Genomic DNA, 26,419 nt, shown 5'->3' on the forward strand with positions numbered 1-26,419 from the left:
CGTCACACTTTGCACCCGGTGGGTGGGGGGTGTCTGCAGTTTTTCCTTGTGGAGACAAAATAACTATCGCCGTGAAGAGTGATTTATTCATACCTGCGGTCAGATCACCTTCCTGTAAAGTGTGCAAAGCTTTATTCAGCCAACAAGTTCCCTCTGCAACGTGCTTATTGTTTACTGATTACAGCTTCTCCTCTTCACTTGGTCCATACATTGATCGGAGAAGGACGAGGTGATCTGTTACTGCAAATATGTTCAGTGTTATTTGAGAAAAATAACTATAATGCTGTTATATATATATATATATATATATATTATTTTGTATTAATAAAGTAGTAAGTAAAAATAATGCTAATGACAGCACTGTGTGTATATACACAGTGCTGTCATTAGCATTATATTTACTTTTGTGTTGATCTTTTTATTCATGTGAAACAGAAAGGAGTTTGGGAAATAAAAAGGCAGTTCAACACAGATTTCAGATCCATGCTTAATCAGAGCATTTATTTAACTTCCCCTGCGTCATGCAGCTGGTGACGGAGGCATTTACTGGAGCACGTCTGACATTAAGCATTCAGCTGAACTTCAGGGACCAGAATACCAGGCTGACTATGACCACACAGTCCAGTCCAGTCAACTCCAACCTCCATGTGGACCTGCAGTTAAAAGGGTTCAGGTTAAAGTGTCTGTTCAGCCAAAAGTTTATATTCTTATGGTCAACATTTCTACAGAGCTGAGTTATTTTCAGTTAGTTATTTATATTTTAGAACCTTGTTGTAAATATCACTGGTTTTATAACTTCATTGGATTCTGGATGAAAATGAACAGCTATGGCAACAGAAAGAGATGGAGTACAATCCCAGAGAGCCGATGAATTAATATATAGGGAAGAGAGAGCTATGATGTATAATGATGTCTCTAAAACACTAATTTGAACACTATTTTAGCAAGTGCCCATGATATGCAGACTAAAAATGTACAGGCCTCTCTGTTAGTTACATCATGCTTCTGATATGTGCACTTTGAAATAAACCTTCCCCACATTATTAAAAACGTAGTGTAATGTGAGATACGGTTCATGTTGACATTGTCCCATGTAGGAAAGTAAGGTCATAGTAAAAATAAAATGACTGCTGGGCCTGGTGTTCATGGAGACTCCACAGCTGCGGGGTGGACTGGTTTCCCTCAGTGGAACTGGTTTCCCTCGGTACGTAGTCGCAGCTGTCGCAGCAGGTCCAGCCATCCTGGATAATGATGTTTTATGAGTTTGTGGTTGAGAAGGCCTTCCCCCTCAAGGTAAAGATGGAGTAGGAGAGATCCAAGAAGGCCGTTATGAACGCCTCTCCAAACCCTTTCTATCTTGATGGGGAAATAAATATTGTTTTAATTTAGTCTGCTTACAATCTGTGTTAATATCTTTAAAAGCAAAGCTCTCCTACAGACGTCACAATAGAAATAGAAGGTATAGAGTTAGCACTGTTGGTATCTCATCTGATCAGAATCTGTGCACAACTTAATAACCAAAGAGTTAATGACTACTGTCACTTACCTTGTATGTGGTTCATTCAAAGCCCAACCTCCATTGTGTGTTGGGACGTTGCTGCAGAATTTGAGTCCCAGTTTCATCCAAATCGTGGTCCTCTAATGGAGTTTATAGGTCGTGGACTCTGGTCATCAAAAACAACAACACAAAAGTCAGAAGAGACAATAAAAGCAATATGACCTCACAGTACAAACAGCACATGTTGATCACAAGTCAACATCGATCTGTCGTAAACTGCAGTTTAAAATCGAGATTATTTTAAGAGACGGTGTGTTCCTGTGTTAGTCTGAATGCAGCTCTGTGCTGTAGAAATAAATGAAATTTAACCTAGAGACTTAACCTGAATCTGATGCCTAAATACATTTAGCCATATCCATTTTACATGCAATTTATATTTTAAGTTAAACATATTTCACTTGTTGATTTTCTGAATGCAGCACCATCATAAGGGTCAAACTGATGCAATTGTGCTTAATTTAAAAGGTGCAAAATCGGACCACATTTAACTTCATTTAATCAAGTAATGGGGTTGCAAATTATCTGATATACTGAAGAGTTTATTCAATGGCAACCGTGTAAAAAGTTCATAAAAGTTATGTTGAGGATTAAATATAATCATGCATGCTCACGCTAGATGGCAATTACACTTGAACAATAATGTAATACTAATAATGAGTGGAGGCCGTGTATGACCCAGAGCACACGAACATGTTGGTAAAAAGGCTGCACGCACTCTCAGGGTCACGTCCATACACGGGACTGGGTGACCATGGCTCACACGCAAAACAGCCTTAATATGGAGTGAACCTGACTCCCAGGGTCAGTTGTAGATAAAACAGAATATTGAGACTAACATGTCTCACACACAAACTGGCTCAAGTATGCAGTGAACTCATGAACAACAGGAGACGTGATGATCCGAGAGCCTGAAGGGATGGACATCCCTGTGCTCCAATGGGGCTCTCCGAAGGTCATAAACAAGGAGCCGCCTCCATCATAGGGAACCAATCAAGAATGCTCTTAAAGACTATATATTCCGAGCGCACTTTGTATTAAGGGCCCTTTTCATTGCTGTTGCTAGACAGATTGAAACAGGTCCGTGCACGTATGACTGCAGGACTGAATACTCCTGTCACAAATAAACATTGTCATATTTGCTTTGATTAAAGTCTCAAGTCTGGTCCTTGCTTTGCGTTCACGACAATTTGGTAGCAGAGGATGGTTTTTGACTTGTGTAAGTTCGTGGAGCAGCAAGGGACGCAGACTAATTAGAGGAACGCTGTACTGGAAGGCCGCAACCCAACCCAGAGGCGGAGCTGTTTTTCTTACCCCGCGGACACTGATCAAAACAGCGCTGTACTTCAAAAGGTGAGCAGGCCCTATTTCACCGAAGGTGATGAATCTGCATATGTGTGTGTTGGTATCTAAATTCTGATCAGTGAAAGTGGGGGTGAGTATGAATCGCTGCAGTTAAGGATTAAAATGAATGGTAAAGTGTTTCACTGGGACAGGAGTGTTCTGATCGTGTAGAGTATTCCTTCGGGACTGCATTTGTGTATGAACGCACGTCGTAAAATTGATCCTTATCAGGTTGATGTGTTGGTGATTACAAAATTGCGGATTAAAAATAAACCTAGTATTCCTTCGGGACCGCATTTGTGTAGCTTTGCGCGTCGTAAAACAGGGGCTAAGGAGGTTGACGCGTCAGTGACTACAAAATTGCAGATTATCGAACCGTGTTAACGTGATTGCATTAACAAATATCTTGGTCGCTATGGGTGCTGTGTGTAGTCCGTTGACCGTGGTGTCGATATTGACATAGACGAATTTCCCTTCGGGGTTGAGTTTGTGTATGATCGGGCATCGTAAAATTGATCCTTAACAGGTTGACGTGTTGGTGATTACAAAGCTGGGAATTTGGCAAACACAACTATTTGTCCTTCGGGATCCAATTTGTGTATGATCACACGTCGTAAAACTGAGCCTCATCAGGTTGACGTGTTGGGTGATTACAAAGTTACGAATTTGTACCAAAAGAAAGGTGATAAATATTAACTGTCTGTACTTATGACTGGGGTCCGCCGTGACGGTTCCGGTGGCAAAAGATGGAACTGACACTGGGCAATAACTCACAAGTTTGGGTCGGTGTATCATCTACAGTCACATGGTCTAGTCGAAAGACCGAACCAAACAATCAAGGCCAAACTCACAAAGATGTGTGCGGTAAACAAAATTACATAGGTAGAGGCTCTTCCCCTGGTACTGATGCAGATGAGGTCATCACCAGAGGGGAGGATTCACCTCTCACCCCATAGACTGGCAGAATGATGCCAGGATCACCCAGAGATGGAGGTCATATGCCACCTCTGGATGTGTTAGAAATAGAAATGAGTCATGTGAAGGCACTAAACTCTCCCACTGAAGCTCTCTCCCAGGTTGTTCGAGCCCAGGCGATCGATCCGGTGAATCCAGAGCCACCACAGGTGAAAATAGGTGACTTGGTCAGGGTCCGAGGCCACAAGAGAAAGTGGGCGGACCCCAGGTGAACTGGACCGTACGGAGTGAGGAAAGTTACGTCACACTCGGTCCGAGGTCAGAGCTAAATCAGGTGCTCCCTGGCACCACCTGACACAGGGTGCCCCAGCACCGGCCACTGAACGCTGGGAGAAACCAGACAAAATTTGGAAGTGAAACACACACACACATCCAAGCAGCAACAAGCTCACATGGACATCACAAAGCCATTTGAAGCACAACAAAAGCTTTCACTCAAACACGCATATAAGAGTTCAGGAAAATCATTTGAAATTATGCCCCTCACTATGGGGAGAGTTCAGGAGAAACTTTAATTATCGTTCAGTTTTAATTGAAAAAAGGGCCTACACAGTCTGTAACACAACAAAAGTATTTTCCAGGTAAAAAATTGAGTGGCAGACGTGTCTTCTCTTTTTCTAACATAATTGGCCCTTCGAGTCGGATCGCAAGAACTCTTTTGAAGTGACTGATGTGAAAAAGTTTAACTCAACTATTACTATTTTGGTTTAACTTTAAGAGGTTATTAATTAGTTACACAAAGGCTAAAGGAAATTCATGAAGTAACTCCTCAATGTGGCTAAGAGAATAAGAACTGGTTACGTGCAGTGAGACGTTTCTACAGAGACTCGAGGTCACAGATAAGAGATGCACAGGCATTCTTTAAAACAAAGATCAGAGAGGACTAAACAAATCTTTTGAAAAAGGGTTTTGAAAAACTGAGGTGTCCCTGAGCAGTGGACAGATGTGAGGGGTTGCTGAATGAATGCGGGGGAAATGGTGGGGGCCAACAGGGCACCTTAAAGGATATTCCTCCTCTTATGGAGCAAGCAGATTCAAGAACACACAGTGTTGCATGAAATGAATCCTGAGTGCAAATATTTATCTGGGATATAATTGTATTATGCATTGTACTCAAATACAAGAGCATAAAGATTGTACATTCGGTTTGGTCTATTATTTAAAAGAATATGCTCACAATCAATGGAATGAAAAGATTTTTACACAAACAAAACGATTTAAGAGAAAAATTGGTGATATTGAGAAACAGATCTACAAAAAAACATAATTGGTATTATAGCTACTAAATGAAGTAAACTACCTCAGGAAAAAGCAGGTTCAAATACACGGTACAAGAATTGGTGATGAACGTTTCAACAGGAAACCACAAACCACCGGATCAACTTTAAGGAAAAACTTTTTGGGATAAAATGCAACTGTGAGATAATGCGGAAGATGGTAGAGACTTTATATGTAGCTTAGGCGCAAGTTCAGTCAGGAAGACAACCAGTCTGACTCTGTTCGCATCCTTTATAATTACTCTATCAGCTGATTGGGGGCGTGCACATTTTAGTAACCAATCAGATTCTACACACGGTTTCCTTAAGCCAATCACGTTGTTGCTGTCAATCTTTAAATGTGTTCTCCTCTCTGTTGGCTGTCAGCTGTCATTTCAGCGTGTAGCTGAAGTGACCCTCCTCCACCCCAGTCACCTCCAGTTGGCATCAGCGTTGTTCCCGGTTCGTCATCAGGTTGCTGCTATTCCTTACACCACCTCCACCAGTGTCTGGACTCCAGGGGGATTGGGATTATTGGACCTCACTATCCCAGCCTTCGGGGATAGTACGTCATGATGGAGTCCAATCGCCAAAGACCTTGCACAATTCATATTTTATGCTTGTGTAATAAATTATTGTATTACTATTAAACGAGTCTCTCCTGATTGAAATGGAGATTTGGTTATTTTGAGCTATGTGTTAAATGAACACATGCTCAACAGGAGGAATGGGAAGGCTGTGGAGCATTTAGCTGTTAAATTACTTATTATTAACATTTTTTGCCATGCATTGGTTGTGAAGGACACAATCCCAAGGTTTAAATTATGAGAAAACATTAGTATGGACTTAATTGAACTAAATCAAGGTAAAGAAAAGGAATATTGTCCGACCATCATAAATGAGATGTTTTCCAAATGAATTAAAATGTTTTAAACAAAAGCACAGAATGTTTTAACAAAGACAAAAAGAAGAAAACCTCAACTGAAGAAAATAGACTGAGAGTTGAGAAACTGGACGAAAGGTTTTGTTTTGAACAATAACACACTATGTGAACAAGGTAACAACATATCTGATTTCTACTTTTGGGAAGAATTTAAATAATAAGTTGCTGTTTTTAACCACAGTCAGCAGGACTGATTGAATAAATAAGAAAATAATGGACGGAAAATAATTGGATACAATGTAGCTCCTTTATGCTTAAGTCACAAGTAGCATTAGAGGGCTGTAACTTTTGAACTATTGGATAATGGAAGTTATTATTTTACTCATCTTACCAAGCTAAAACCAGTTGTTAAAGGAAATGTACAATGGGAGAAATGGGAGAAAACAAACCAGGAAAAAAAAAAAGAAGAAAAGCGATTACGTTTTCTGCGCAATGTTTTTCCTCCACAGAAGCTTCCTTATCAGATAGCGAAGGCCACAAAGAGCCTGACATGAACCGAGCACACCAACAATCAACAAGCAGAGAGAGACCATCCTGGATCTACCTCATGCAGGATCAGGAGTCATTTATTGCCACATACCCTACACACATAGAATAATTTGACTTGATGGTTGGTGGGATTTAAGAAAAATAAGATAAAGCAAAATCAGATTAAAAATATATAGGCAAAAAACTAAATCAATATAAATGGATAAGATGTAAGAAGTTGAGCCAATTGCCTGCAGGGGATTGCACTGCTGATGACTCAGTTGTGCAGATACCTGACTCCTCCGAGGCATGGCTGGCGAACCAGGGAGGTGAGTACAATAAGGTCACCTAGCTGGAACCAGTGAAGAACCCAAGAGGAAGCCATTAGGGTCACTTTTAGAGGGGATTAATAACGCCCGGGGGTTTAGAAGGGTCTGTAGGATTGAGCTCAGTGGTGGATCTGCAATGCAGGGATTGGTGAGCAATGGTGCTGTGGTAGCGGGCGTGGTTTTGGCTCGGCTGCAGGGGAGAAGAGAGGGGGGGCGGTTCCGGGAACGGCGCCAGGTGGAGGCAATGAGCCTCAGCTGGGTAAATAATGATCAATTGTGTCCCCATATAAGTTCCAGGGAGGCGGCGAGCAGGGGGTGCGGAGCGAGCAGGACGCCTCACAAGCTGGAAGCACGGGAAAAGCGCAAAAACACTCAATAAAATATATTGAACCTGCACCCTTGCTGCCTTCTTCCGGAGCCCTTGCACCCACAGCGTTACAGTGGCGCCCAACTCGGCGGGTGACGGACAATGGCAGACAACGAGCGCCAGCGAGAAATACCGGCCCAGCCAATTATGGCGCTGGGCCAGATGATTGGCGAGCTGGCGGCCATCCAGCGCGACCAGGCTGAGGCGAATCGGCAGTTCCTGGGAGCACTCCAGGCCCAGCTGGGGAGACAGGCTCAAGCGCTGGAGCAACTGGCGGCCAGGCACCCAGCACCCAGGCCTACCCCACTAGCCGGCCTGACGCTCCACCGCATGACGGCGAACGACGATACCCAGGCGTTCCTGGAGGCCTTCGAGGCGATGGCGGAAGCATGTGGCTGGGCGGGGGAGGAATGGCCGATCAGGCTCCTACCTCTCCTGACGGGAGAGGCGCAGACGGCGGCCATGCGGCTGCCACCGGCGGCCCGACCGGACTATGCGGCCGTGCGGAAGGCCGTAGTGGACAGACTGGGGCTGCTGCCCGAGGACCACCGACGGCGGTTTCGGGCGGCCAGGTTGGGGCCGGAAGATCGCCCGTTTGCCTACGGGCAGCAGCTTAAAGACGCCGCGGCCAGATGGCTGCTGCCGAACAGTGCCAGAGGGGGGCAGGCCGTGATGGAGAAGGTGATACTAGAATAGTTCGTGGAGGGGCTTCCAGCCCGGACGGCAGCGTGGGTCCAGTATCACCGCCCGCCAACGCTGGAAGCGGCCACCACCCTGGCGGAGGACCACCTGGCGGTGCACCCCAGCGGGCAGAGGGACCGGGGGGGCGAGCCGCCCTCCACCCGACCAGCACCCACAACACGGAGGCAGAGCCAGCAGCAGCAGCATCAGCAGCAGCAGCCAGCAGAGCGGCCCATACCGGCCCCACAACGGGCACTTTTCCCCCCAGCCCGCTACTTACCGACTGCGGCGAGCACCGGCCCCCTTCCCGACCCACAGGGGGGTTCTCAAGCGCCAGGGCAGGGATGTTGGAGGTGCGGGCGGCCTGGACATCTTCGGAGGGAGTGCATGGGGATATTCACGAGTACCCCGTAGTGTCCGTGGAGCTTAGGTATATGGGAAAAAAGCATAGCGTGAAGGTTGCGGTTAGCTCCCGCCTGACGCACCCCGTAATTTTGGGTACAGATTGGCCGGGGTTTAACAAGCTAATGGGGCGGACTGCCGGGGTGCGTTCACGGCCGACAGGGACATGCGGTATGTGTGCTGTGCTCAGCGGTGACGCGAGGTCGTCCGACGCCGCCGGGGGAGAGGGGGAACCGGCGGAGCCTCCCGGGGAGACTCCGGCGGTTCCCGAGTTCCGCTCCATGGAAGATTTTCCACTCGAGCAGTCTCGGGACGACACTCTACGCTCAGCCTTCAACCAAGTGATAAGAATTGATGGTCAATGGGTGCGCCCTGACGCAGCGCGGTCATATCCGCACTTATTATTGATTAGGGATAGACTATATCGAGTGAATCGTGACACTCGGACGGGACAGGAAAACACCCAATTGCTGGTGCCGAAAAGCCGCCGGGAAACTATTTTCCATGCGGCTCATTATAACTCGATGGCGGGTCACATGGGGTACGAGAAAACACTAGACCGGATAATGACCCGATTTTATTGGCCAGGCATCCGGGGGGACACGCGTCGCTGGTGTGCGTCCTGCCCGGAGTGTCAGTTGGTTAATCACCCGGCCATCCCGAGGGCGCCGTTACGTCCTCTACCATTGGTTGAGGTTCCGTTTGAACGCATCGGGATGGACCTCATCGGGCCATTTCACCGGAGCGCACGCGGATATCGCTTTGTGTTAGTCCTCATGGATTACGCAACCCGATATCCGGAGGCAGTGCCATTGCGCAACATCTCGGCGAAGAGTGTCGCGCAGGCTCTGTTTCAGGTCATCTCCCGGGTCGGAATCCCGAAAGAGATTCTGACGGACCAGGGCACATCGTTCATGTCACGTACACTGAGAGAACTTTACGGGTTACTGGGCATTAAGTCCATTCGTACTAGTGTGTATCACCCGCAGACAGACGGGCTGGTAGAACGTATGAATAAGACACTGAAGTCCATGATCCGTAAATTTATTAGTGAGGATGAACGTAATTGGGACAAAAGGCTCGATCCTCTGTTGTTTGCAGTCCGGGAGGTCCCCCAGGCCTCCACGGGATTTTCTCCCTTTGAACTTTTGTTTGGCAGGACACCGAGGGGGGTGCTGGACCTTATTAAGGAAAACTGGGAGGAAGGTCCGAGCCCCGGCAAGAATGAGATCCAGTACGTCCTGGACCTGAGAGCAAAGCTCCACACACTGGGTAGGACGTCACGTGAGAATTTGCTCCGGGCCCAGGAACGGCAACAACGGCTGTACAACAGAGGAGCGAGGCTGAGACGATTCACACCGGGAGAAAAGGTACTTGTATTACTTCCTTCTTCCAGCTCTAAACTCCTGGCTAAGTGGCAAGGGCCCTTTGAGGTCACACGCCAGGTGGGGGATGTTGATTATGAGGTGGTGCGGTCTGACAGGGGCGGTGATACACAAATATACCACCTGAACCTCCTCAAAGCCTGGAGGGAGGCGGAGTCTATTTCTCTGGTTTCCGCAGTATCAGAAAGAGAGGACCTTGGGCCGGAGGTGCCAAAAGCGACCAATCCCACCCCGCTCCCGTGTGAGGGCCGTCTCTCTGAGGACCAGAGGACAGACATTGCCCAGTTGCAGAAGCGGTTTGCTGATGTGTTCTCCCCCCTATCCAACCTGATAGTTCACCACATCGAGACTCCCCCAGGGGTGACGGTAAGGTCACGACCCTACAGGATGCCCGAACACAAAAGAAAAGTGGTTCGGGAGGAATTAGCTGCTATGTTGGAGATGGGGGTAATAGAAGAGTCCAACAGTGCCTGGTGTAGCCCCATCGTTCTGGTGGCTAAGAAAGATGGGGCGGTACGGTTCTGTGTGGACTATCGCAGGGTGAACGACGTGTCACAATTCGATGCCTACCCAATGCCCCGGGTCAACGAACTCCTTGACCGGCTGGGCACTGCACGTTTTTTTACGACCCTGGATTTAACTAAGGGCTACTGGCAGATTCCCCTGTCGCCAGAGTCCAAAGAGAAAACTGCTTTCTCCTCTTCGTTTGGTTTGTACCAATTTACCATGCTTCCCTTTGGCTTGTTATTGCCCCGCCCACGTTCCAGCGCCTCATGGACCGGGTGCTGCGTCCGCACGCCGCATATGCGCCGCCTACCTGGATGATGTCATCATCCACAGCACCACCTGGGTGGAGCATGTGCGGCGGGTGGGTGCAGTGCTGGAGTCGCTGAGGCGGGCCGGGCTCACCGCCAACCCGGGGAAGTGTGCAGTTGGGCGGAGGGAGGTACGGTATCTGGGGTACCACTTGGGGGGCGGGCAGGTGCGCCCTCAGGTAGACAAGACAGCAGCTATTGCGGCCTGCCCGCGTCCCAAGACGAAAAAAGAGGGGAGGCGGTTTTTGGGGCTGGCGGGGTATTACAGGCGGTTCATCCCCGGCTTCGCGGACCTCACCAGCCCCTTGACCGATCTGACCCGGAAAGGTGCGTCAGATCCGGTCCAGTGGTCGGAGCAGTGCCAGCGGGCGTTTGAGAAGGTAAAACAGACTCTCTTGTGGGGAGCCACTCCTCCACACACCTAACTTTTCTCTCCCGTTTGTTCTGCAGACCGACGCGTCGGACAGAGGGCTGGGGGCCGTTTTGTCCCAGGAGGTGGAGGGGGTCGACCGCCCCGTGGTTTACATCAGCCGGAAACTGTCGGAAAGAGAGGCCAGGTACAGCACGGTGGAGAAGGAGTGCCTGGCCATCCGGTGGGCGGTGGGCTCCCTGCGCTACTACCTCCTGGGACGCTCATTCACTCTCTGTTCGGACCACGCCCCGCTCCAATGGCTCCACCGCATGAAGGATACTAACGCCTGGATCACTCGGTGGTATCTGGCTCTACAGCCTTTTAACTTCAAGGTGGTCCATAGGCCGGGGGCGCAGATGGTCGTGGCAGACTTCCTCTCCCGCCCTCTCGAGGGAGGGGGGGGGGGAGTAGGCTAGGCCGGACGGCTCCCCGGCCTCAGTCGGGCGGTGGGGGTATGTGGTGGCGGGCGTGGTTTTGGCTCGGCTGCAGGGGAGAAGAGAGGGGGAGCGGTTCCGGGAACGGCGCCAGGTGGAGGCAATGAGCCTCAGCTGGGGAAATAATGATCAATTGTGTCCCCATATAAGTTCCAGGGAGGCGGCGAGCAGGGGGTGCGGAGCGAGCAGGACGCCTCACAAGCTGGAAGCACGGGAAAAGCGCAAAACACTCAATAAAATATATTGAACCTGCACCCTTGCTGCCTTCTTCCGGAGCCCTTGCACCCACAGCGTTACAGATGCCAACTAGACCAAGATTGGACTTACAAGTATTTAGGGTTTGTTGGATTAATGGTAACAGAAAAAGAAATGGATACATAGACACACGCATATATATATTTGACCGAAGCACAATTCCTAAATAAGAAAGATAATTAGGGAAGAAAAGTATAAAAAAAAGAATCTGTAAAATTGATAGAAGATGTCTGACTGAACTTTGTTGTTTTTGTTTTTATCATACGAGGAACATGTTCCAGTGGATCCTGAACTGGACTCCGCTTCACCACCTGCTGTGATCTCCCTCGGTACCGCCAACCTCCCACCACACCAAGGATAAAGAAGAATAACCACCAACTAGAGCCCCATCAATGAAAATCACAAAATGCTTGGACAATCTGAACAAGAGACGACAGGAGTCTGACGAGAAAAAGAAACCAGGACTCATTTGGCGAGTCTGAAGATTCACAGAATTAAAGAGAACTTTTACTCCTTTGGATGTTGTCATGAAATTGAAACGTTAAGGAAGCAGAACTTTTGGAGAACAAACAAAGACAGTTTTGTCGGCACAAACGATAAAGCTGACAAAGTAAGACCCCTGACGAGAGCAGAGCAGGGACGAAGAAAGAAGAAACATTGATGGGCAAAGACTTTTGAAACACACCAGTATAGAACTTTGTGTGTGTGATCACCATGACAACGTGGACATCGGAGCCGAGGAGGGAGGACTCACATCGGCGTTGGAGAAGGGGAGGAGCAGCGGGGAGGGGCGAGGTGGACCCCAGTGACGGATCAACACACATCACCAATCACACCTCAGTGGGTGAGTTAACTTCAGAGTATGATTTACAAAAAGAAACGAATAAATGCACACACATCCTTTCAGTAGAATGCTGGAATCACAGTTCGGCAAGTGGAAGAATTTGGCTTATTACTGTTTATTTTGATCTCAATGGCTGTATCGCTCCTCGCTGTGTTTGGGTGCCTCTAATACTTGGTATTGGAGGACTAAAGCAGCGTCGGGTGGATGCTACCAGGAATAACCAATTTGAACCAACAGAATTTTCAACAGGACGATGAAAATTGGGGAAAACCACAGCAGGTGGGGGGGAGTCATCTCGATCCCCTGACCGATTATATCAAGGCCTCAATGGCCTTATTTGAATAAAACTATGGCACCGGATTATGAAACAATGATAGGGACAGTGGTGGTTGTAATCTCTTGGAAGAGATCAGCTGCGGTGTTCCCTCCAGCTTCCAATGTTACAAAAGGGGGAGCCTTCACCCCCAATAGAGCTAAAGACACAACCAATGTTTTAATTTGACTGTCTCTTCAAGGAGAAACGCCCGCCCCCGCCATACAAGCAGTGCTCGCTGCTTGAATTCGATATTGAACGCCCATTTCCAGAAGGCAATGTTGCTTGTGCTTCGGCTTAGAAGTCCTCCTCGATGAGTAGGTCACACCTAGTAGGTGTGAAAAGGGGGAATTGTTGAGGATTAAATATAATCATGCATGCTCACGCTAGATGGCAATTACACTTGAACAATAATGTAATACTAATAATGAGTGTATGACCCGGAGCACACGAACATGTTGGTAAAAAGGCTGCACGCACTCTCAGGGTCACGTCCATTTATTTATTCCTGTATTTATTTATACATTTTTGTATTTATTTACACATTTATTCATTTATTTATACTTGTCATTTTTGGTCCTCCATACTCTCTCTCCCTCTCTCTCCCCCTTTCCCTCTCTTTCTCCCTCAGAGTTTTTTTTTCCGTCTGCTGGCTCTCCACGCACTCAGTGTCTGACGTTGACTAGTTGTGTTAAATAACTAGATATAAATATAACAAATTAAATTACACACACACTTCCCCTCTCCCTCTCATGATCATCAGTGATACAGAATAATGAGTGATACAAATAAATGAACATAAGAATTAAGAAGGAATGCTGTTTTAACCGCAGAAATGCGTCAGTACAGTACACTGTTTTTCAAATTAATTTATGATCGGTCATATCACCTGTTAATCAATCTCCCTGCGAAGGGTCAATTGCATGCTTAAAAAAGAGCATAACGGTTAAAGCCCAGCCCATTTCAAGACAACCCGACAACTTACGGGTTAAATCCTTCCTACTTCCTGGTTAAGCCACGCCCACTTTCAGGTTTGGCCCCACCCAATCCGAGTACAGATACGGATACAGATAATTCATATGGTTCAACAGATACAGATACTGCTGTACTCGCTCATCTCTAATATATACACCATGTACTAAGTTAGATCAAATGATTCCTTCCTATTAATGCTGTTTAACCATTATTTTCCCTTTTCTATTTTCTTTTGTTCTGTGTGAGCAATGTCACATGCACATTGTTCTTACTTTTGAGTCAACAAAGACAAGTAGATTAAATATTTTTTTTCCAAGGGTTGGTAAAGGATGCATGCCAGGATGCATGCTAGGAGTTTGTTTTTTAAGTTTGCAAAGATGAGTCAGCATCAGTTTATTGTTGCTCAGCATTCCAAGAATAATTTTTTGAATTTTTATTGTTGGAATGCTGCCTTAGCTCATTCAGCAGAAAGGGGCTATACCTTTTCAGCTTTCTACCTCTTATGCTTGAATTTGTATTAATCAGATTCCTAAGCCTTTTTCAACATGGTTTTCCAATGGAGTTTATTTTAAAATCCTCTTAAACATTCAAATCCTTCTGCTTCACCAATCGTTCAGCTACAGACAGCATTTGAAATTTAAAATGTTGACACAAGTCTATGTTATTAACCATAACCATTAACCATCTATGTAAAAACATCTTGTTGATTTTTTACTATTTTCATAATCTGTGATTATTTTTAACTCATTTTTAGTCTGTTTCTTAGATTTACATTATGTGTTGTGAGGCGTCTGGGTCCAAAACAACCACAAAGTTAGGGGGGGAAGGGTTAACACGCCGTCAGCGTGGCTTTATTTGCAAAAACCAAAACAATATGATGGGGACGTCGTCCGCTTGCGCCGGTCCCACCGGCTCAAACACATATCCAAAAAACTCCAACTTAAAACGTCCTTGGTTTCCCGTCGTTGCCTAGGACAAAAGGTGGTCGTTAGCCAGGGGTTGATCTCAGCATAACCTCTATTAACAGGGTCGAATAACGTGGAGTCTCAACTTACCGCCCGATGGTGAGAGTTCTGCTCAGGATACGAGCCAGGCACACACAGAGAGGCCAGGGTGCAGCTCCTGTTATGCCGAAACCCTGATTGGCAATTCAGCACAGCCGTGCTCCTGCGGGCGGGGCTGGGAGCATGTCACCCTGATCGAGGATTGATCTGGGGACGTACCTCCCATCAATGACACGCCCCAAGAGCTGCACCGGGCCCCCTCTGCGTACACCAGTGCTGCAATAGAGGCTCTCACCTGATCGGGGGCAGCTTAGGGCCGAGACTCCACAGTGTGTACTGCGTTTCTTAGAGTGACAGCTGAAGATCTTGAGTGTGCAGCAAAAAATATTTCTACATGGTCTCAGGCCACAATACTCACTCTTCAGGCTTCATTGTTGGATCTAAATAATGCTGTGCTGGATTTACTCATGTGGCTATGGAATCCAACAGACATTTACTTTTGGCCTGAGAAGCCCGAGAGTGAGACATTCATGATTTTATTTTATTTCTTTGAATTCATAGGTTATTAAACCATTGGTTTAGTGTCAGTTGTGTTTTTTACAGTTTAAAGTTTCCATTTTAGTCCAGTGGTACTTGGAGCACATTTACTCTAGTTATGACTGATATTCTCTTTACCAGTTTTAAGACTGCTGCGGTCAATCTACTTTTCAAGAAACACAACTTGAACCGGGGTCCCTGAATGATTATCAACTGTCTTTAACCTTCCATTCTTTTCAAATGGACTTGAATGATTTGCCACCCACACATGAACCTTGAACCTTTCAATATGCTTTCAGTTCCTGTCACTGCACTGAAATACGGCTTACTAAAGTGGTGAATTACATTATTACTTTGGATCCACATTCCACCGTGAGGCTTCTTTTACTAGAGTTCAGTGCTACTCTGTTCTTTGCCCTCTGCTTTTCTCTCATTATTTTATAACTGTTTGCCAAATTCTACGTAGTTATGGAATTCATTTGTACTGTTACTATGATGGCACTGAGCTCATTGTGCCTGTAAGGGAAGGGAATATGTTTGTAATTATATATATTTATTTATACATAAATATACAAACACAGTGCCTTGTATTTACCCCCATTTGGATTTTGTCAGGGTATCATAGATTCAACACAAGTTTACAAGGATTTCAAAATGATTTACAAATCCAAATCTGAAAAGAAGAGTGCATATGTATTCAACCCCTTTTCGGGCAACCCCCTTTAAAAGATCTGGTGCCAGTAATTACATTTGCAAGTCACATAAAAGTAAATAGGTCCCACCTGCCTGTAATTTGATCTAATATACATACATGTGTTCTGTGATGGACTCAGTTTGTTAAAGAGCATTTCAATCAGGAGAAACTTGGTCCGAACAAAGATTTATTACACTTGTATAACATTGAAATAGTGCAAAATCTTGCCGATTGGACTCCATCCTAAACCAGGTTTATTCAGGGGCCATGATGCCACGTTCTGCTCAGCAGAATCCCCCCCGGAGTCCAGACACTGGTGGGGAAAACCGAGGATGACTGTGAAGAATGCCTGGCAGCTGGCTGGAGGTGCCTGGTCGCATCTGGTTTCACAAATGACACCTGACAGCAACAATGGAGAGAAGCCCTAAAAATTTGACAGCAACAAAATGGTTTAGAGACACAGTGCCGCATCTGGTTGGTTGATTGTATACACTTAGACACAGCAATATCAGCTGATTGTCACGATTTGGGTTTACTTCCTGTTTTATTTATCTTGTGTCCCTGGGTTAACTTCACTTCCTGCCTTGTCCTGTCATCCCCTGTAATTATCTGCAGTGTCTTTGATTGTTTCCATGTGTGTCCAATTATGGAGGACAAAAAATGAAGTATAAATAAATAAATGAATAAATGTATAAATAAATGCGTAAATACACGTATAAATGTAAATACATGAATGTATTAATATAAGTTTACACCTAAACAGAACATAATTAAATTAACCGATTCCTACATTTCTGTATTTCTTCATTTATTTATGCTTGTATTTCTGTGTCCGTATGTAAATGAGCGTAGGCGGTCCGAACCTCATTCTTGAACAGGATTGGTCAAGTAGAGGAGCGAGACAGAAGCAATCGATCCCAGCACTTCGCTCATGTAGCGCGTGTCTAGAAGCTGCTAGCCGCGCTCATGGCTTCACCCAGGCGAGATGTGGCTGAGAAGCTTCAGAATTGTGAGTTCCTGTATAACATGTAGGCAGCGTAACAACAGAAGTTATTTATCCCTTTATCCAAGATGGCGCCGCAGATGGCTGTCTCGGCGTTTCGGTGCTCTTTGTTTTTTGTTGTTTTCGTCGTTAATTGTGTTTTCTGCTACGAATCTCGAAGCTCTTTCACCAGAGACGAGCTCTTGAACATCCGTGGAACAACTCCAGTGGAGTTATTTCCAACTTTCCTTCTCTCATCTGTGGAATTACTGGACATTATAGTCAAAGGTGCGCTCACCTTTACCCACGTGGTGAGACGCCGGAGGAGAGGAAAACGTGCCGGCTCGCTGGTGCGACTCCGCAAGCGTGGTTCTCGCACACCGTTGCCAGGCATCTTTCTCTCCAACGTGCGCTCACTGTGCAACAAACTGGACGAACTTCAGCTGCTGGTGAGAAGGGACAGAGACTTTTCTTCATCCTCCGTTTTGTGCTTCACGGAGACGTGGCTCTGCGGATCGATACCGGACTCCGCGCTCCAGCTGGCCGGCATCCAGCTGCTCAGAGTGGACCGCGACACGGAGCTCTCCGGCAAGACGAAGGGTGGAGGTATCTGTTTCTACTTCTACAACAACTGGTGCAACGACGTAACAGTGATCCAACAACACTGTTCTCCTGCTCTGGAATCTTTTATCATCAACTGCAAACCCTTCTACTCCCCCCGTGAGTTCGCTTCATTCATCCTGGTCGGTGTTTACATGCCGCCGCCGGGCAACGTGCACGAGGCACAGTGGACACTCGCGGACCAACCCGGACTCTTTGGTTATTGTCTTATTGACTTTAACAAAGGAAACCTCAGCCATGAACTCCCGAAGTTCAAACAATTTATTAAATGCGCGACCAGAGAGGAGAACACGCTGAACCACTGCTACACTACAGCAAGCAGGGCTTATCACGCCGTCCCTCGTGCTGCGCTAGGACACTCCGACCACGTCATGGTCCACCTGATTCCTGCATACAGGCAGTAACTTAAGCTCTGTAAACCTGTGGTGAGGGAATCCAAGAAGTGGACCAGCGCGGCGCTAGAGGATCTTTGGGCGTGTTTTGACTGCACAGACTGGGATGTTTTCAGGACTGCTTCGACAATCTGGATGAGTTCACAGAGGCTGTAACTTCCTACATCGGCTTCTGTGAGGACATCTGTGTACCATCATGCACCAGGGTGAGTTATAACAACGTCAAACCCTGGTTCACAGCGGAACTCAGGAAACAACGTCTGCAGAAGGATCAGGCATTTAGGAGTGGGGACAAAGACCTGTACACAGAGTCTAAATACAGGTTTAGCAAGGCAGTGAGAGACGCTAAACGACTGTACTCTGAGAGACTCCAACATCAGTTCTCAGCTAACGACTCTGCTTCGGTTTGGAGAGGCTTTAAACACCTCACGAACTACAAGCCGAAAACCCCCCACTCCATGAATGACCTCCGCCTGGCACATGAGCTGAACGAGTTCTACTGCAGATTTGAAAGACAATGTCCTGACTCCATCCCCCACAACTCCACCACTTCCCCCGACCCATCAGGTGCTGACACCTCTGGACTACTCCCCCCTCCCCCACTGCCCCTCTCCCCTGTCTTGGAGAGTGACGTCAAACGGCTCTTCAAAAGACAAAACCCCCGGAAAGCAGCCGGCCCGGACTCAGTCTCGCCCCACACCCTGAAGCATTGTGCTGACCAGCTGTCTCCTGTGTTCACCGCCATCTTCAACACCTCCTTGGTGACATGCCACGTCCCAGCCTGCTTCAAGGCCTCCACCATCATCCCTGTTCCCAAGAAGCCCAGGATCACAGGACTGAATGACTACAGGCCCGTCGCACTGACCTCTGTAGTCATGAAGTCCTTTGAACGGCTAGTCCTGTCCCACCTTAAGTTCCTCACCGACCCCCTCCTGGACCCCCTGCAGTTCGCCTACAGAGCCAACAGGTCTGTAGACGATGCTGTCAACATGGCCCTCCACTTCATCCTCCAGCATCTGGACTCCCCAGGAACCTACGCCAGGATCCTGTTTGTGGACTTCAGCTCTGCCTTCAACACCATCATCCCGTCTCTACTGCAGGACAAACTCTCCCAGCTGCACGTGCCTGACTCCACCTGCAAGTGGATCACTGACTTCCTGTCCGACAGGAAGCAGCACGTGAAGCTGGGGAAACACGTCTCTGCCTCTCGGTCCATCAGCACCGGTTCCCCCCAAGGCTGCGTTCTTTCCCCTCTGCTCTTCTCCCTGTACACCAACAACTGCACCTCCAGTCACGAGTCCGTCAAGCTCCTGAAGTTTGCTGATGACACCACCCTCATTGGACTGATCTCTGGTGGGGACGAGTCCGCCTACAGGTGGGAGTCTGACCACCTGGTGACGTGGTGCAGCGTGAACAACCTGGTGCTTAACGCCCTGAAGACAGTGGAGATGGTCGTGGACTTCAGGAAGAACGCAGCCCCACCTTCCCCCCTCACCTTGTGTGACTCCCCCGTCACCACTGTGGACTCCTTCCGTTTCCTGGGCTCCATCATCACCCAGGACCTCAAGTGGGAGCTGAACATCAGCTCCATCACCAAAAAGGCTCAGCAGAGGATGTTCTTCCTGAGGCAGCTGAAGAAATTCAACCTGCCAAAGACGATGATGGTGCACTTCTACACGGCCATCATCGAGTCCATCCTCTGCTTCTCCATCACCGTGTGGTACGCTGCAGCCACAGCCAAGGACAAGGGCAGGCTGCAGCGTGTCATCCACTCTGCGGAGAGGGTGATTGGCTGCAATCTTCCGTCTCTTCAGGACTTGTTCGCTGCCAGGACTCTGAAGCGGGCCAGAAAGATTGTAGCCGACCCCTCCCACCCTGGACATGAACTGTTTGTGCCCCTTCCATCCGGCAGGAGGCTGAGGTCGATCAGGACTAAGACCTCCCGCCACACGAACAGTTTCTTCCCCTCGGCAGTCGGGCTCATCAACAGAGCCCGGGCCCCCCCTGACTGACTCTGACTCCCATGCTCATTCATCACTGTGTCACTTTCACTTGTCACCCGTCACTTTGTTTAGCTGGTGCACTTAATCCTTATTTTTATTCCTAATTTTATCTTATCTCCTCTAACTTACTAACCCATAGCTTTAGTTTTTAGCGTACTAACCCATAGCTTATATTTTATATTTTATTATACTTTTATTTTATTTTTATCTCATTTGCACTATGTCGTCTTTATTGTACTGTCTTCATGCACCTTCCGCCAAGACAATTTCCATGTATGTACAACATATTATGGCAATAAACGTTTCCTGATTCCTGATTAGCTCACGTTTCCTGAATGCTGTTGTCCAAAGTGCCAACATAATAACGTTGTAGTCAACTGTTATATAGCAATGTAGAATTCACTGTCTCTTACCTTGTATACGTGTGTGTGGTGCATTCAAATGCCCAATTGGTATCCAGTGTTGGGATGTTGCTTCAGAATTTTAGTCCCAGTGTCACAAACAGACGTTCCCCGTCTCCGGAATATTAAGGTCCGAACCTCGGGATCTCAGTCACCCCTCTGCTGCACGTTATAGTGGTTTGTGCCACTCAGGGTCAGCCCACTGAGCCGGCACAGCCACTCCCACCTACGCACCTGTGGCTCGTCTCTTATCAGGAGAGCCCGGGCATTTAAGCTGTCGAAGCCTCAGAGGCCGGTGCGAAGTCTTGTGCATGTTGCCATCACAGTCCGAGCGTTCTATTGATATCCTGTTTCTGCCTACCTGCTATTTGACCTCTGCTTTGTCCCAGACCTCGTTCACGCCTGCCTGACCCCCGACGGTACCTCTGCCTACCTCTGCGCTCCCGGCTCTCGACCCCTCGCCTGAATCCCAGCCCCGACCTCGCCTGCTCCCTGACGGTGCCTTAGCCTGTTCCCTGATTGCCTGGCTTTTCGACCCCTGCCTGTTCACCGGACACTACCACGCCTGACGTCTGTACCTCGTTAATAAAACTGCGCTCTGCGCTTGGGTTCACTCTGGTCTCCTGTGGTGCGTTACACCCAGTTTCATCTAAATCGTTGTCCTCTAATGGAGTTTTAGGTGGACTCTGGTCATCAAAAACAACAAGACAAAAGTCAGAAGAGACAACAAAAGCAATGTGACACCGCTTTGCAGTAGAGACAGCACACAATGATCAGTCAACATCGATCTGTCGCAAACTGCAGTTTAAAATCTAGATTATTTTAAGAGACTGTGTTTCTGTGTTACTCTGAACGCAGCTATGTGCTGTAGAAATAAATAAAATATAACTAGAGCTTTAACTGGAACCTGCTGCCTAAATAAATTTGGCCATATCCATTTTACATCCAATATATATTTTAAGTTAAACATATTTCACTTGTTGGGTTTCTGAATGCAGCACTATCATTAGGGTCAAACTGATGCAATTGTGCTTAATAAAAAAGGTGGAAAATCGGACCACATTTAACTTCATTTTATCAAGTAATGGGGTTGCAAATTATCTGATAATGTTTATTTATTTTTTGTTTATTCCATGGCAACCGTGTAAAAAGTTGATAAAAGTTACCATCAGTAAGTATTACGTACATTTGCAAAACAATATACAGCCACTTTTAAAAGATATAAATAAAACCAGAAAAAACACTTGAAATTATTACCTTATTCCATACTGCAGCCTTGTTGTGGAAGATTTTCTCATGCAATCGGGAATCAATTGTAAAGTCTATTGTGAATCAAAGTTGCATTATCCGTTCATTTCTTGCGAGGAAGAAGATCCATCGACAGGAATACATTTATTCATACATTTTATTCATTTATCTTTACATTTATTTATTTATTTATCTACGCATTTATTTATTCCTGTTTATTATTATTATTTATTTATAGATTTATTCATACTTCATATGTCATTTTTTGTCCTCCATATCCAATCACCGGCACCTTCCCAGTGTATTTAAGCCCTGTGTGTCTTGTCGCGTCATTGTCTGAATATTGTTGTGAATGCATGTGTCACGAACCAACGCTCCTCTTCCCCAGAATATTGAGGCCTGAAGACCAGGATCCCAAATCCCCCTCTGTTTACGGCTGTGTTGGTTTGTGCCATTCGGGATCAGCTCATTGAGTGGGCACAGCTACTCCTCCCGACGCACCTGTGTCTCGTCACCCATCAAGAGGACCTGTATATAAGCTCCTGACTCCTCAGAGCTCTTTGCGAAGTCTCGTGCATGTTATCACATTCTGAGCGTGTTTCCTGATCTCCTGTTCTTGCCTCTGGTTGAAGACTCCTCATTTGTCCCAGACCTCGTTCCCGCCTGCCTGATCCCTGACGGTGCCTTTGCCCATCTACGCTCTCCTGGATTTCGACTAGAAATGAGTGAGTACAGCATTATCTGTATCTGTTGAACCATATGAATTATCTGTACTCGAATTGGCCATTCGCAGGGAGCTTGATTAACAGGTGATATGACCAATCATACATGAACTTGAAAAACAGTGTACTGTACTGATGCATTTCTGCGGTTAAAACAGCATTCCTTGTTCATTTATGTTTATCACTCATTATTCTTTATCGCTGATGAGAGAGAGAGAGACTTAATTTGTAATATTAATATTTAGTTATTTAACACAACTAGTCAACGTCAGACACTGAGTGCTTGAGAAAAAAAAACTGATGACAGAGAGAGAGAAGTAAAAAACCCCAAAACTGGTTAGAGCCGACTGAAAAAAATTTTTCCGACAGGCAGAGACGCAACGCGAGTCGCATTCTTAAGCACCACGTCTTAACAAGCCCCACGTTTACCTGAACTCTACTAGTTAAGAACAACAAACCGAAGTAAAAAAATAAATAAACTTGAAGCCGAAGAAATCCTTTTAAATTTATCAGGAAAGAACCTGATGACTGAGGGAGGGAGAGAGGAGTTCAGTGTATGAGTGAGCCGAGCGGGACACACCAACACAATAAACTGTATGTGTGTGGGGGAGGGGCGCTGTGACTACCAGCCAACCACAGATAGCAGACAGCTACCCAATGAGGACTTTTATTCAATCCGAGCACAGATATTGACTCGTATTACTCGTATAATACTCGTACTTGGAAAAAGTGCTTTATCCGTACCGGATACTCGTTTCAGCCGAGTATCTGGCTCAACTCTAATTTTGACCATCTGCCTGTTTACTGGACACAACTACGCCTAACCCCTGTTTGCCTTTGTTCAATAAATCTGCGCTCTGCGCTTGGGTTAACTCCTGTCTCTTGTGCTTCTTTACAGCATCTTTCATGAATACCCTGGCTGAGTGTCTGTTTTTTTTTTCCTTGGCGGTTTTGATTTTTGGATTAATTAAAAGTCCTTTCGTTTGAACTTTGCATTTGAGTCCTCCTTCCGGCTTCTGCCTACACCCACTCGTGACAGAATGACTCAACAGAGACCGTCATGCGACAGGGGACAACAGGCACACAAGGCTTAAATACACTAGGGAGGTGCAGGTGATTGGCCATAGGTGGAAGCAATCACAGGACAAGGCAGGAAGTGAAGCTAACCCAGGGACACAAGAGACAAGAAACTACAAAATAAACCGGGAAGCAGAGCCAAACCGTGACAAATTGACCTTTGTTGTTGCCCTTCGGTAAAAAGAGCAAAGGAAAGTGGACACTGAGTGCCGAGTGTTTAAAAAGGAGTGGACAACAAAATATTTTTTCACTGAGGTCCGCTCAACGGCTGTACATCTGATATGCCAAGAAACGGTTGCAGTTTTCAAAGTGTACAATATCAGCCGTCATTTTGCTACGAAGCATGCTAACTACGCTAGCAAGCAGTCAACAGAAGGACGAGCGGCTACAGCTCAGAGGTTGGCAGCTAATTTACAGGCTCAGCAGAATTTTTTTTCACCGACTAACCGAGATTCAAGTACCAAGGCAAGTTTTTTAATGGCATTCAAATTAGCAAAGGCTAGCAAGCCTTTCTCCGAAGGTGAGTTTTTGAAACAATATATGGTAGAGCCAGCAGATCTCTTGTGTCCGGAGAGCAAAGGCAAGTTTGAAAAAATGTATCACGCAGGACAGTGACTCGCCGTGTGGAACTGATTGACGAAGATATAGTTAGTGAGTTAAACAAAAAGGCGGACTCCTTTAAGTTATATTCACTACCACTGGATGAAAGTAACAACATATAAGACACTGCTCAGCTCCTAGTTTTTATCCGAGGGATTAATGACTGTTTTGAGATAACTGAGGAGCTTTTGAGCATGGAATTGCTGAAGGGGAAAACGCGAGGAGAGGACTTGTATGAACAGGTGTCTGCTGTCATCAAGAGAATAAAGCTTCCTTGGAGTGAACTTGCCATTGTCACCACGGATGGATCGCCAAATTTAACTAGATAAAACGTCTGGCTGCTGAAAAGAATCCAGGATAAAGTTGTAGCGCTCCCCTCAGTTATTTTAATGCGGGCAGGGCTTTTGGGTTCTTTTAAGATATTGATCTAATGTGTTTTAACCCGGATTACTCAGTTTTAAATATTATCTTGGATCTTCCTTTTAACATACCCCAATAAATGGTTTTCCAAACGATCTATGAACTCACCTTCAAATTATAGTCTTAATAAAGATTCTCCATGTCTCTCTCCCTGAATGAAATGATAACCTCTTTCCAGGTAAGTAATAAAGTAACACAACACACGGTTTAAGAAAAATATATCTTAATTATTTACCCCTTAAAGAAATGATTATGTCACAGGAAACAAAATACAGTAAAGATAGGATGGGCTGTTTTAAACCTTTGAAACAAAATGATTTCTAGTAAAATACTACACCTGAATTGTCCCTCTGATTAAGGAAAACAAGGTCAATACTGTAGCACATATAAATGCACATACAACAATTTACACAATTACCTCCAATGGAGTCAGTTGGAAAAAACCCAAGGTATCAACTTCAACGTCACTTAAACATACTTAAATGGTGGGCCAATCAGTCTAAAGCCGGCAAACAGAATTATTATAAAACAAAACTACCGTAGCAGGCCTGATGCGGTGCGGCCCAAAACCAAATGGCCGTTTCACTCGTCCGCGAGCAAACAAAATAAAGGATACCTTGAGTCCATAACCGGCTACTGTTCTGTCTCCAACGATCACCGGACCAAGCCCAGCCTCCGATCAGCAATCCTACACGTGCTCCGTCGTTCGTCTCAACTCCTCCACGTGTCCAGCGAAACTCACGAGTGGAATCCTGGCTACTCCACGCTCAAGAGTCTCTATCCCGTCTTCAGGTCGAAAACGACAGATAAACTCCTCCACTAGTCTAACTGAGGAAGTCAAACTGTATCTAAAAATGCCGTTCACTTGTCATGATCCGACACGAGCCTATACTTTGCAGGGCCAAGTGTTACCGTTCGCGTTAGCGTTAGCATTAGCACAAAAACAAACCGTCTTGAAACATCGTGTGGACATTCCTACCGTTTCTCAAAGTGCTGCTGGTTGCTCTTCTCCTGGTTGTTGGTCTAACAAACATGAGCTGCCAACTACACCTTGCCTTGTGCCCTACCTGCTACTACCAAAAATATCCCCTTCCTGCTCTGAGTTACGCTGACTCCCTCTTTTTCCGTTCTTCTTCTTCGTCCCTCTCTCTCCCTCTCGCCGATCCTCATTAACCCCCTCCACGCTGGTTTAGACAGTTTTCAGAAAACCAATATATTTTACATAAAACAATAAACAATCAATTATGAACAGCTTTTAACAACTTCATCATAACCTTACAAATGACCCTCCACCCCTTTATACACACCATTTATATGCCTCGACCATTGAACGACACCAGAAGCATCACCCATCATCTCAGGCTTATTCTAACCGGGTTACAAAGTGAAAGAAGAAAATCCTGACCAGGATATAATTCTCCTTCACTGCATCATTCATTAAGAATCTAAGTCTGTATTGCAGCGTAATTATGTCGTGGTTCCAGTTGTAAAACTCGTTTTACTTCATACGAGCAAGGGGATCACAGTCAGTTCATCACGTTCCTAGAAGAAACCGATGCGGATCACCAGGACTTAATTTACCACTCGTGACCGCTGGTTAAGTTTGGGGAAAGTGTGGGAGCTCAAAGAGGAGATTCGCTCGGTTTTGGAGCTAATGGGGAAATCTGACGAATTCCCCGAGCTGAGCGACATGGACTGGCTTTGTGACTTTGCGTTTGCTGTGGAGATATTGTCACACATGAATGAGCTGAACGTTAAGCTGCAGGGGAAAGCTCAGTTTGTGCACGACATGTACACAAATGTGAGAGCCTTCAAATCCAAGCTGATTTTATTCTCCAGGCGAATGTCAAACAAATCTTTCAGTCAATTTCCCACACTGGCCATGCAGAAAGAGGCCACCCGAAACGTGAAGATATACTGCAAATCACTGGACGACATGCACAGAGAATTCTGCCGTCAGTTCTC

At 46.3% G+C, this 26,419-nt stretch overlaps 2 long non-coding RNA genes across 3 annotated transcripts; one reads left to right on the top strand and one right to left on the bottom strand.

Annotated features, from left to right (window-relative positions):
* Nucleotides 1–470: 470 nt before the first annotated feature.
* On the bottom strand, nucleotides 471–25,596 carry LOC119198179 (uncharacterized). Of its 2 annotated transcripts, none has more exons than XR_005114488.2 (3): nucleotides 25,071–25,596; nucleotides 1,547–1,664; nucleotides 471–1,356 (listed from the first exon to the last, which is right to left on the bottom strand). It is a non-coding gene; the product is annotated as an uncharacterized LOC119198179 (long non-coding RNA). The 2 variants fall into 2 exon arrangements; XR_009957095.1 differs by lacking the exon at nucleotides 25,071–25,596 and adding an exon at nucleotides 24,993–25,014.
* Nucleotides 1,655–6,105, top strand: LOC134132897 (uncharacterized). The gene is made up of 2 exons (XR_009957096.1): nucleotides 1,655–2,908; nucleotides 5,518–6,105. It is a non-coding gene; the product is annotated as an uncharacterized LOC134132897 (long non-coding RNA).
* Nucleotides 25,597–26,419: the final 823 nt, after the last annotated feature.

Source organism: Pungitius pungitius, chromosome 11 (genome assembly GCF_949316345.1).
Source record: "Pungitius pungitius chromosome 11, fPunPun2.1, whole genome shotgun sequence".
In the NCBI taxonomy this organism is placed as follows: Eukaryota; Metazoa; Chordata; class Actinopteri; order Perciformes; family Gasterosteidae; genus Pungitius; species Pungitius pungitius.